General features: G+C 40.7%; 1 protein-coding gene across 2 annotated transcripts in view; it reads left to right on the plus strand.

Annotated features, from left to right (window-relative positions):
- The window catches only part of LOC115369531 (transmembrane protein 132C), a 72,715-nt gene that overhangs the window by 10,623 nt on the left and 49,609 nt on the right, over window positions 1-12,483 (plus strand). The window lies entirely within an intron of this gene.

The raw sequence follows: 12,483 nt of genomic DNA on the forward strand, positions 1-12,483 counted from the left end.
AACTCCATTCAATGTGCAGAGTCCCTCTCAGTCTTTAAGAAAAGGCTAAATCCCAGCTCCTCGGGGAACACCTGCTCACCTAATGGACTGTGTAAAAAAAAAAAAAAAAGAAAAGAAAAATTCTGCCTCTCTGCTTTCCTCCTTCCTCCATGCACTTTATGCACTCTCTATATTCCCTCCTTGCACTGCCTGGTAGCTCCTCTGTTCTCTGGACCAGAACCGGAGCTTTATGGCACTTGATGTCATTTTTCTCTCCTGAATTGATCTTTGCTTGTGGGTGTATAAAAATCTCATATGATGTCACTTTGGGTAAAAGCATCTGCCAAATATGTGAACTGCAATTGTAAATCTGGGAAGAGCTTGGATGTATTCAATCTTATACTTGTTTACCACTTTTTGAGTATTGAAAGAAAGTGACTTGTATTTTGCAGCATAGTTTGAATGCTGGCCACTCCTGTTTTGTTAAATTTTACACTTTTACACTTATTGAATGTTGTAGCTATGACAAGTGTTTCGACATTGTTCCTTGGCCGCTTTGAGGCCTGCTGTGAACACATTCTGCATGGATGTGCTGTGGTTGCTCCATTTGGATGGATGATGAGATAGTCCATAGGCTACTGATGTAGGTCAGTGCTGCAGCCTGTATGTGCAGTATGAGGGGTGGGGGTGTTTGCAGAGATATTTCAGGGAACCAATCCATATGGTAAGCGCACCAACATCTCATTTGCTCCCTGCTGGGTCACAGTTTGAGGCCATGCATAACTGGAAAACACAGCAATAGGGTGTTTTGCATGGTTAAAGTGTCAGTCCAAGGAAACATTCATATTATGCACGTATGTTTCCCGATTTGCATAGGACAAGAGTTTAGGAGAGCTCGCAGATAAATTTATTGTCACTGAAGCATGTGAAGCAGAAAAAGAGGCTGGGAAAAAAAGTTGAATCACTGTGATGTATACTCCATCTTGATTCTCAAGCATCTTCATGAAGGATAAGTTCCATGCATTTAAATGGTTACTTAAGACCACTTGAATAGCAATGGGGCGTGCCACCAAGGCCACGTAGTAAAATGCTTGAATGCCAACGTGACTTTGTCGTCGTCTGCCAGCTCCACCGGCTTCATAAATTACAGACATGTCATATCCTGTCTACTTCAACTTTCTCTTACTGAGGAAGTTATGGAGAGCACTCTTCCATAGACAGGGAAATAATTGGCAAATGATTCACCAGTTTTCATATCTCAACATCCCACTAATGTTTGAACAAGGTTCTCAGGATATTTGACTTCATAAATAATGCATCTATTTAATGGAGCAGGAAAACAAATAACTAACAACTTCCTGACTCCTTTGGGTAAAAGTGAACTTAATATAAAAGCAGCTCTGTCACGGCAAAACGCGCACTTCAATCTGTTTTCAAAGTCGCTACTCGCCGCCCCTGATGCACATCGCCGAGTGGGGCAAAATTGTTTTTTATTAGAACGAGTTAGATCACTAAAGTGTAAAGCCATCTCGGTGAGGTTTGTATTTTCCAGATTTTACTCAGCTTAATGGTTTTTGTTTGAAATGAGAGACAACTTTCTCTTTAATCCCTTGATTTAGTGATATCACCGCAAACATCCAGGCTGTACAGTAATCTGCAGTCAGTTGTCGACAAGGCGCAGGGAGACGAGAGCGGGACAGATGCAGTGTGTGCTGACCCACAGGTTGCTCTGCAGTGTTTCCAGAAATGATCAGCCCTGCCAGTTTCAATGCTGTGCTGAAACTCCAAGACATACACATAGCCGCTCACATACACAAGCACAGGCATGCCTGCAGATGCACACACACACACACACACCCACAAACACAAAAACACACACATATGCACACTCAGTCACTGACCTGAATTTGCTGTGCTAGCGTTGGGGAAATTATGTGAGTAAAGTTTTATAGAGAGGAGCTAACCCTCTAAAACTCTGGATTCTGCTGTTGTTTTGACTATTTGCAATGATTTATATTCCCTTTCCACCTGAACTTCCTCCAAACTCAGATTCACTGACCCTAATACTGAAGCTCCTCCAGTTAGGTCAGTGATTTCAGCCTTAGTATTTCTGACCTGCTGTCCGGCCAGAATTAGATTGGACAAGAAGAGAGGTCTGAGTCCAGCGGTGTGGTCCAAGTGAAGGCGAGCTTTGAGGAGCTTGGCAAAGTGATTGATTCTTCCTGGGAGAAATCCCTGCTCTACTTCACTCTTTGGCCAAAGATTGAGTCCACTCCACCAGGGTTAGGCCAGATAATCTGTGGCCCTGATTGAAAATGACGCGAGAGGTTAACCCTTTGGGATAGAGATGATCTGGGCTGGCTGCCAGGATTTACCCTCTACATCTGTGTGTGTTTGTGTTTGCTTGTGTGTATGTGTGTATTTGTTTTGTGCAGGGTCAATGCACACATGTGATCGGCACAGACTGTTGTTAAAGGTATCTATTTTAAAAATTGTCATTACACAAATTTACTGACATATAATCAAATTGAAAATCAAGCATAGAAAAAAAAATCACTGTGCACATAACAGATTGACATCAAATATTGTGGAAGTATATGCAAGATATTTGCCACCAAACACCAAACGAGCCTCCTTGCACTTGTTTTGTTGTCTGCCGAGGCTGAGAAAGCTGGTATTCAAACAACAGAGAGGCAGGCAGGTTCAAGCTGCAACATCTTGAAACAGTTTGAGTGATGACTTTGACACAACGCCGGTGAAGAAGTAGGTCAGCCGCAAAGCAAACCTCTTTATTTACTGGTCAATATTTGTTCCGACCCTCACCTGCGGTCACGAACTTTGCGTCGTGACTGAAGGGGTGAGCTCACGGATACGGCCCAGAGGAGGCCTCTCGGCAGGGCGTCTGCTCCTCTCTCTGCGGCGGCCGAGGAACTCAGTGATCTGGGAGGACCTTGGGGTCAAGCTGCTGCTCCTCCACGTTTAGAGGAGCCAGTGGAGGTGGAGGTGACTCCCCTCGTACTGCCGCTCTACTGGGCCTGTGGCCGCTGCAAACCCGATCTGGGTAAACAACAAAGAAAATGGACTTGATGATTGATGAATGAAGACGGGTAAAAGCTCAACATGCAACAAAAATACATAGGAATGATCAACATTAAACACCAAACACAACAGAATCCCTGTTTTCACTTCAAACTGTCTTTTACAAATGACAAAATGTGAAAAATACAGTTTCAACAAGGGATGCACAACACATACCGCTATCATTGGTATCGGCCGATAAAGGCTTTACAATGAAATATCGGTATTAGCCCGAAATAAAAAAATTCTGCCAATTTGACAGATGACACTTTAAGTATGCCTAAATGCTTAATGCTCCAGTGAATGCTTGCATTTTGAAAAGCACTGTATTTTTTTTGTCTGCATCTGCCAGTGGGCCATCAAGATAAGAGTACGCATATTAATTTACACTACATCAGGGACTTGATGGTCTTTGCAAGTAGGAGGGAAAAAACTGGTGCATATATTGCTATCGGCATCAGCCAAAGGAGTTATGATATCGGCATATCAGATATCAGCAAAAAAAAAAAAAAAAAAAAAAGAAACCATATTGTGCATCCCTGATTTTAACGATTTAAAAGTTGGGGTAATAGCATGTAAAACAAGTCTCCAGTAATGACAGACGACACCGTGAATCAGATATACACAGGAGATGTACTGCTTTGTTTTATGTGTAATTCAGAATTAAAATGTTTGCTTTTCCTTGACAAACTCCTAAAAACAGATGCTGAGATCACATTAGTGCACAGTCATAAGCTGGCAGGTCAAATTTAGAGAAGACAGGCATGACCTCAGACTTCTCAGCCCTTTTGTGTTTTTACAACCGAATCCAAAACCAGGAGTTTGATTTCAAAGTAACCGACTGGCCTTAAGAACAACTGATTTTGCTGCTTTAGCAAAAACAAGATAGCACATAAGTAACAATTTCATCTCTCTTCACTCCTCTGCCCTGATGAAGACTGAAATGTCAAAACACGTAGGCATGAAGCCAATTCAATAAGGCTTTTTAATGTTTTGGCAGGAGCCTGTGCCTTGGTGATTTTCCGTTTTGCCTTATTGATCGCTCCCAATCACAAGCTAAACGCTCTTGTTTTGCGGCGATGTGTCCTCTGAACCAAAGAGCGCCTCTCTTGACATCAGGAGAGAAAGTCTACTACACAAATGTGATTCTCAGGCATGTGATGTGCAGTAAAATTAGAGATTCGGACGCATGCACCATTCCGGGTTGTTTTTCCTCTCTACTCACTCCACAACCACGCCAGCAGAAGAAAGAGACCCAGTCACATTTGCTTGAAAATACACTAAGTAAGGGATAATCCACAATAAGATGTGTGTTAAAGGGTTTTAATGCATGACATGGAGGCAAAGAACCACCCGATGTGAAGTGGAGGGTGGTTGTCTTCGTGGAATGCATTAAAACCTTTTAATGTGCACCTCAGAGTGGATTATCCCGCTTATACTATGGTTACTTGCCAAAAATGTAGAATAACATTAACAGTAACAGTAATAATATTAACAGTAATAATCAGATACACAGCAACCAATGATGACAGCAGCGGAAATTATTCCAGCATCATCACACTGTTTATGACAATGACAAATATTTTCATGACAAATATGTGTAAAAAAAAAAAAAAAAAAAAGGTTCCAGCTGTACTTTGCAGATTGCTCAATAGCGTATGCCTCCCAACAGAAAAATGAAAAATGTTCAAAACAGAATATGCAAAAGTTTTATTTATTCAGAGATAAATGACTGAATTTGCTCTTTTTAGTTACTAGTTACTTTACAGACAACCCAAAGCCTTTCCTAGCTCGGTGTCCTGAGTCATGACAAACACCTGTAAAACACTAATATCACTTGTTTTTCAACATTCACTACCAGATTGTTGCGTTTTTTTTTCATGATTCATACCAGCCATTAAAACCGAACGTGCACATATTAAATACCGAAAATGTTCAGCGTTCTCTGAATCTAGCGGTGCCGGGGTTGAAGCAGTTTGACTTTGACTTTTTCTCGCCGTGGCCCTCAGAAGCCGGTGTTCAACACAGACTAGCTGGCGGACACTGTAGCCTGTGCACACCTCGTGTTTTGTCATAAAAGGTATCTGACAATCGGTGCATATGTTATATTGCACCGATGTTTGTTTCTATCAGTGGATAAAACATAAGGATCAGGGGATGGATTGTAGGAATACATTTTACTCCCAAATTCCCTTTCCTCCCCTCTTTCACCCCTCCCCACTTCCTTATTCTTTGGCCAGTGGATTAGTACTTTAACAATCTTTCTTTTTTTTACACCCAAAATTTCAAAAGAGCACCTGTTTGTGATCATCTGACAGACCCAAGTAGCACTTCCACCCCATTGTCTCTGTGTTTTTGTGGATTTTTTGGAGATAAAACATTTTTCTCGTCTGCGGAGGCGCTGTCCGTGGTGCTGAAGTGTACTCACAATGTGTGATAAATGCGGAAATTTTTGTCCCCCGTCCTGATGAAAACGCCTTTGGTGCGTGCGTAAGTTCATACATGTGTGATGATGATGATGATGATGATAGTTTATTTCGGTCTCAGTTACAATTAATTGGCATTTTCAAAGATTAATAAATTAGTTTTGCAGAGTCCGAAAAATTGTAGGCTGAAGCCGAGGCTTATAGTGCCTACCCTTTTTACATATATATTAAATTACAAACAAAACAATTGCAATAACATAAGATGTCATAACATATCAGAAAACAACAGGTAATTCAGACACACACAAAAAAAAGCGAAATCAAAAGATCCATAAGTACATATTATTTCGATTATAATTATAATAATGATCTATATTTACCTATTACCATGGATTTATACATTGTTTTAAATTGGCTGATTGAGCTGCAGAGTTTTAATTCTTTATCCAAGCTGTTCCATAAAGAAATCCCTTTAACTGATACACATTTGCTTTTGACAGTCGTTCTTATTTTGGTGTTTTTAAACATACATATAACCCTTAAATTATAATCACTCTTTCTTAGCAAAAATAGTTCCTGGATGCAGTGTGGAAGCAGATTATTGTTAACTTTATACATTATAATTAAAGTATTTAAATCAATAATGTCTTGTAGTTTTAAAGTGTGTATGTTGATGAACAGTGGGTTTGTGTGCATGTGGTGCACTTAAAGGTTTTTGGGTTTGAAAATATGGTCACCCTAGATAAAGCTCCTAAACTACCCAGCAGTGGATTCATTCATTCAGACAATATTTTAGGGTGTCGGCTGAACTTGTCGATCACATGCCACCCTGGCAGCTTCGCCCTTGGATGTAAAGATAGCGAGGCAGCTGGGGAGTCTGGGTATGTCATTCAAGCTGCTGCACTGGAATCTGGATGGAAGCATAGCCTTGTAAACACTGAAAATGAAAGGATAATTGTAGTTAAATTCATTTTCAGTTATATTTCATTTTTGCCATCATGATGACGGATTTCATTCAAAATTTTAGCGCTTACCTTCCTGTAGAGCTTTATGCAGCTTCACTTCAGTGGGATTTCTGCTGTCCAGTGCTCATATACAGAGCAAATCTTATCTTCAACCGCAGAAACCAAAAAGTGATCTTCCACAAAAATATCTGAGCTGAACAGATTTTCATATTCATATTTACTGCACTTTAATATTCTAATTACTTTACTTAAATTAATTACTTAAAGATTTTATTTAATCAATATTCTTCTTTTTTTTTTTTAATCCTTTGTAAAAATACAACCCTGGGAATCTCATTCACTGATCTGTGCCTCTGGCTATTTGGTTTTGATCCAGATTTGCTTGAAAGAACAACATCATTTTGTGTTTGTGTGTGTGTGTGTGTGTGTGTGTGTGTGTGTGTGTGTGTGTGTGTGTGTGTGTGTGTGTGTGTGTGTGTGTGTGTGTGTGTGTGTGTGTGTGTGTATGGCTAACCCTGTCCTTGACCCTGTCCTGGTTACCATTGATTAGTCTGGCTGCTATTTGATTTCTAAATGAATTTGCACATGTGTGCGTCTGGAATAGGAAGCTATGCATAGTGATCTTTAAAATACTTTCCAGCATCTAGAGAGCTGGTGTGTATCTCTCTCTGCATGTGTGTGTGTGTGTGTGTGTGTGTGTGTGCGCGTGCGCGTGCTCGATCTGTTTGTCTGCTCTGGTGTCTTTATTTGTTTATTCCCAATTTACTTTCTAGTTTGTGGCCAAATAGGAAACAGATTGTTTGCTGTTTGACAACATGTGGCTGTGGTAAATAATCAGCTGTTTTTTTTTTTCTTCACATCACTTCCCTCTCTGTCTTTTTAGTTAAAGATTATTTGCATGGCATTTCTGCTTGACTGAACAGTGCAGTAGAGAGGGAGAGGGAGAGAGAGAGAGAGAGAGAGAGTCGGGGGCAGGGATGTGTTTGACCGCAGGACACACTTCACACCGCTGACACACCAGGATGCTTGGTGTTTCTCTCCATCTTCATCTGCTCAGGCTGATGAGGAGAGACGGTGATCTCTGATCGTGTTCACACCGTATCGAGCAGACAGATCCATTGGAAACGTTAATATTTAAAAACTGCGGTAAGACTTTGTAGGTGCTCCGTTGGCGGAGTGGGTGGCGTTACATGATTATACTGAGTGAAACTGTTAGCTGTAAAACCTCCAAAGAGCTGTGGTGGCTTTTTTCAGTAACTTTGTAATGTCTTAATTACATTTGAATTTTCAGTAATCAGATTACAGTTACTTTTAGAGAAAATTCTTGTTTCTGATACTTGAGCAGGGGACTTCAGTTGAATTATAGCAAAATGAAATGCATTAAAAATACCCAGAAATCACATCAAACAAGCGATCAAAATCACTCTGTCCATATCGTCCAGTGCATCAGGAAACAGCTGAGGCGAGGGAGCGGTGACAGAGGTGGGCGGGTTGTCAGGGGAGATCGTACAAGATCATCCAAAATCCAGGAAAATCCACTGATTCCTCCTATAGTCGAGTTTTTAGTTTTTTAAAAGATATGGATTCTCAGTGTCCGCCTCCTGTCTGCTGAGGGCGAGGAGCAGCTTCATCTCAAACTGCCTGTAATCCAAACACTAAAACACTGAAATGGATCTGAATCATGTAACTTCATAAACTGAACTGGCTTCCAAGCACGGCTGACACTGCTGTGACTGTAAGAACAATTATCACTTATAATATTCAACCAGGAAAAAACACAGGACAATGAATAGAAACCACACACGCACATACAGATATAAACTTTTATTTAATATCATATAATACATAAAACTGATCAGTACTCCTATGATTTGGTGTCTTGCTCACCTTCTGATGAGGGCTGATCTGGGTTTTTGAAAGTAATGCAAAAGTAATTAGTAGTCTAATTAATTTCTAGAGAGAGTAATTAGTAAAGTGAAGTGAGTGATGAGTAATGAGTAATTTTACTTGAAGGCAGAATGAGGGGGATTTGTTGGCTGTGGTTTGTAAACACAACATTCAAAGTTGCTGTTGGATGTGGTGCTATCAGTCTGGCACTGTGCTGCGCTGTGATTGGCTGGGAGCTACACACCCGCTGCCCAAAGGCCGACGCCCAGAAAAGTCCCGAGCTCAAAGGACGAGGGCCGAGTCTCTGCAGACACACACACACCAACACACACTGCTGGTGGCTCACAGGTCATGATGGAGAGGATTATTTTTGTATGAGTCTATACATTGCTTTTTTTAAGAACATCCTTCTCATTGTGTCTTTAATCACTTTTTTTTTTTGAGTGACTTCCCCAACAAAGAGAATTATTAAATGTGTAATTTGATGATTTGACCGTTGCATTTGGAAAACCCCTGGTTACTGCTGACATGCTGCACGGTGAACAAACACACACTGTGTCCTTCATGCAGGGCTGTGCGGCTCCGTGCAGCCTAAACAGTGCATACAGCAAAACGTGTTACACATGAATGACTCAACACACACGGCCCGGCTGTAACAGCAGAGCTCCACCTGAGCACCTGTTCAACTCCTTTTCTGATGCAAGGGCTGTTACAATAGATGATTCAAAGCCCTGTTGAATTTAGGAGGGGGTTCACCACAGAGCGGCTACACACACACACACACACACACACACACACGTACACACAGACTAACTGCCTCTTGGAGTTTACGGTGAGCGTAATGAATTCCAGGAAATTCTGACTAAATTCAGCCGGATTCAACTGTTGTTGTTACCCTGAAAGGCTCTCATGACTGCTATAGTGCCTCGCTGAATGGGAAAATCAAAACCTGAAAAGATTAAAGTTTCTAAAAGTAAATTTGAAAATGGAAGACGTACAAATTAATCAGAAGCAGTTTGAAGCTTGAAGTGCATTTCCATTTTCATTGCTTGGATTGCACTGATTGGAGGCAATTTATTTGTTAATTATAGTAATCAGTTTGCTTCGTGGTAGGTAATAACAGTTAACGTTGCAGCAGTATGAGAAGTAGTAAAAGTGGAAGTATTTGGCCCAAAAGTAACAGTAGGATTGTTGTATTACATAAAGACCAGTAGCAGTCTTTGTAAAAGCAGCAGTGGCAGCAATGGTAGTAATAGCATTTGTAGATATAGCAGCTGTAGAGGCAGATAGTCTCAACACTTCTAATAGTGGATGTTATAGTCGTAGTTGTAGACACATTATTCATTCTAGTATGCTCTATTTACAGTAACAGCTGCAGGTGGGGGGCTTGCAGTGGAGGTGTTGCTGAAGGTTGTTGCAATACAAGCGGTAGAGAGAGTAAAAGAGTTACGGTCACAGTAAGATTTGGCTTATTCTTGTGCGCAAACAAAATGATTTTATGTACAAAAAGATCGTAATCTTGTGGAAGTTTAAACGACTAAAACGGGGCTTAAGCTAAACTAACAGATAAAGCTGTGCCAAAACACGACGACCAGACCTCCAGCCTCAGTGGAGCAAATATATAATAAAGAGCAAAAGAAACAAAACACCAAGACAGATTGGAGGGCTTCTTCCTCCTCCTCCTCCTCCTCCTCCAGCCTTAATATAAAGGGCGGGGCAAACCTCTAATCAGCTGATCAGGAGCACCTGAGAGAGAGCGAGAGAGGGAGAGAGAGAGAGAGAGAGAGATGAAAGGAGGAGTGCAGAGCTGCCCCGGGCCAAACTGGTGCACAACAGGTACAAAATAAGTGCCTAACAGAATGCCATTTAACGTAACAATCTTTATTAATAAGAACACACAACATCTGGAATGAAAAATAAATTAGGTCATCAATTAATTATTAATAACAAAAAAAAAAAAAAATACTCAACAACAGATGCTTTCCTTAAAAAACTTCAACCTGAAATAGAAAAAAAAAGACAAAAAAACTAGCAGCCAGACTCTTGTGTCTTTCAACAAAAGTAACTTTAACCTGAAATGATGTTTTACAAAACACTGACATTTCAGAGGTGAATGCAGAATTTGTTTAGTGAATTTATTTCAGTCATTTTCAACTTGCAGAAATCAAATACACATATAAATAAACAATATCGTATACACATATTTTTAAACAATAAATAAATAATATTTAATTTGCCTATCCTTCTTACATTAATAAGCTTTTGTCAGCTCACTTAAAATAATAAAATAAAATAAATGAAAGAAAACAAAAACAAAAACAAAATATGTGTGTATTATACATAGAAAGGGTCCCAAGACAGTTCATAAATACACTAGTGTTCATAGTTTTGTGCAGGTAAAGGCGTTAACATGATATGTAATGGGTGGTAATGCTGGAATCTAACTGAATAATAACTGAATTATAACTGTAGCCTGTATACAGAGACTGGGCTGAACTGCTCTGATGTGGTGAATTGCAGCTTAAGTGTGTAATCTAGGCTCTGCGCAGTGATTGGTCAGATGCTGATTGTCAATCATCACAGTGATGCGTGCGGTAGAGGACGGACCTCAGCTGACTTGACCTGGTAGGCCTTCCTGCGGGCCTCGTGAGCGATGTGTTGGGGGCCTTCTGCGTTTAGGGTGGGGTGGCCATGGGGGGTGGTGTGTAACAATAACGAAGATACAAGCCACGGGTGGATAATCCAAACACGGACTCCATAAGCCATTGACGTTAGAATAAAATTAACTGTAAAGAGGGAAAAAAATAGCATGTTTTTTTTTGGGTTTTTTTTCATTCAAAACTTGGACAAACTTGGAAGACTCACAGAGGAGGTGGAAAGACAAAGACAAGCTGAAGGTGGAAAGACAAAATCAACAAGACAAAGGGTGTGTGTGTGTGTGTGTGTATGTGTGTGTGTGGGGGGGCTTGTCTGTGACAGTTTCGACACTGTGAAATTGCTGTTGGAAGAACACCAAAATGGAGCAAAAATTATACCCAAATTTATGCCTACAAATGTTTTGCAATCTAGTACATACAAGCCCATTCTCTGTAGTTAGATATACAGTTCATTTGTGTGCTGTAAGATGCAGTATTGCTTTCTAGGAAGTTTACCGTGTTCCCAGATGAAGTGCAGCTTGCAGCAGGTTTGACGACTGAAGGTGATTTTTCAAAAAAATGATGTCGTGAAAATTTTTCTAAATGCGGTGTGCAGACAGAAAACGCCTCGGCAAAGAATAATCTGAATGAACAGGAAGTGTGAACGAATCTTTTAGGAAAAAAAAATGTTTTAGCTAGACATAAATATGCTGAAAACCTCCATCACCAATTGTGATGGAAGTTGTGAAAGTTGGAGGTGAATTTAACTTTCAGTATCTGAGAAAAAAAAATGATAATTGTAAAATATCTTCAATTTCACGGTGATGATAGAGCGAGACGCCCAACAGAAAAATCTGTCGGAGCTATGTGCAAACCTGTGAGGTTAATGTTTTTTTTTCTTTTTTTTTTTTAAGCAGCAAATAATGTCCTTATAACATGTATCAATATCTAATCTGTAAATGTGAAAGTGTGTGAGAGAAGGAGAGAGAGAGGCACTGCATATTTGCATAAAATCGAATTTTCCTAAACTTTTACATGTCAGTCAGTCTCTTAGATCCTGTTGTCAGTCGTGCCCCTCCACCCTGTGTCTCCTGGCTCTGTTTGAACTGAATGAACTGGGGTCATTTACACAGACTGACATTTTATTTTGAGTTACTCTGTAGTTTAGAGTTACATCCTGGCTGCAGGACAAGCTGAGAAAATCTGGCTTCAGTTTGAGCAGCAGGTTTCGCTCATTGTCTTCATCCTCTGTGCAAGTCAATTCAATTCATTGTCATTTATGTGGCATCAAATCATAACAAAAGCTATGTCAAGGCGCCCAGCAGATTTGGCTGTACGCCCTGTGCCTCTGTCTTCCTGTCACCTCTCTCCACCCTCCGTTTGTCTTGCCCCGAACCTTTTCTTGGCCTCCTGGCTCGACCTGGGCCGCACGCCCGCCCTCGTCCCACCAGCCCCTCGCCTTGGCCCCTCACGTGTCCTCACTCCTCCCCTCCTCCCTCTAAGCCCTCATGT

The sequence above is a fragment of the Myripristis murdjan genome, chromosome 12, assembly GCF_902150065.1.
Source record: "Myripristis murdjan chromosome 12, fMyrMur1.1, whole genome shotgun sequence".
Lineage (NCBI taxonomy): Eukaryota > Metazoa > Chordata > Actinopteri > Holocentriformes > Holocentridae > Myripristis > Myripristis murdjan.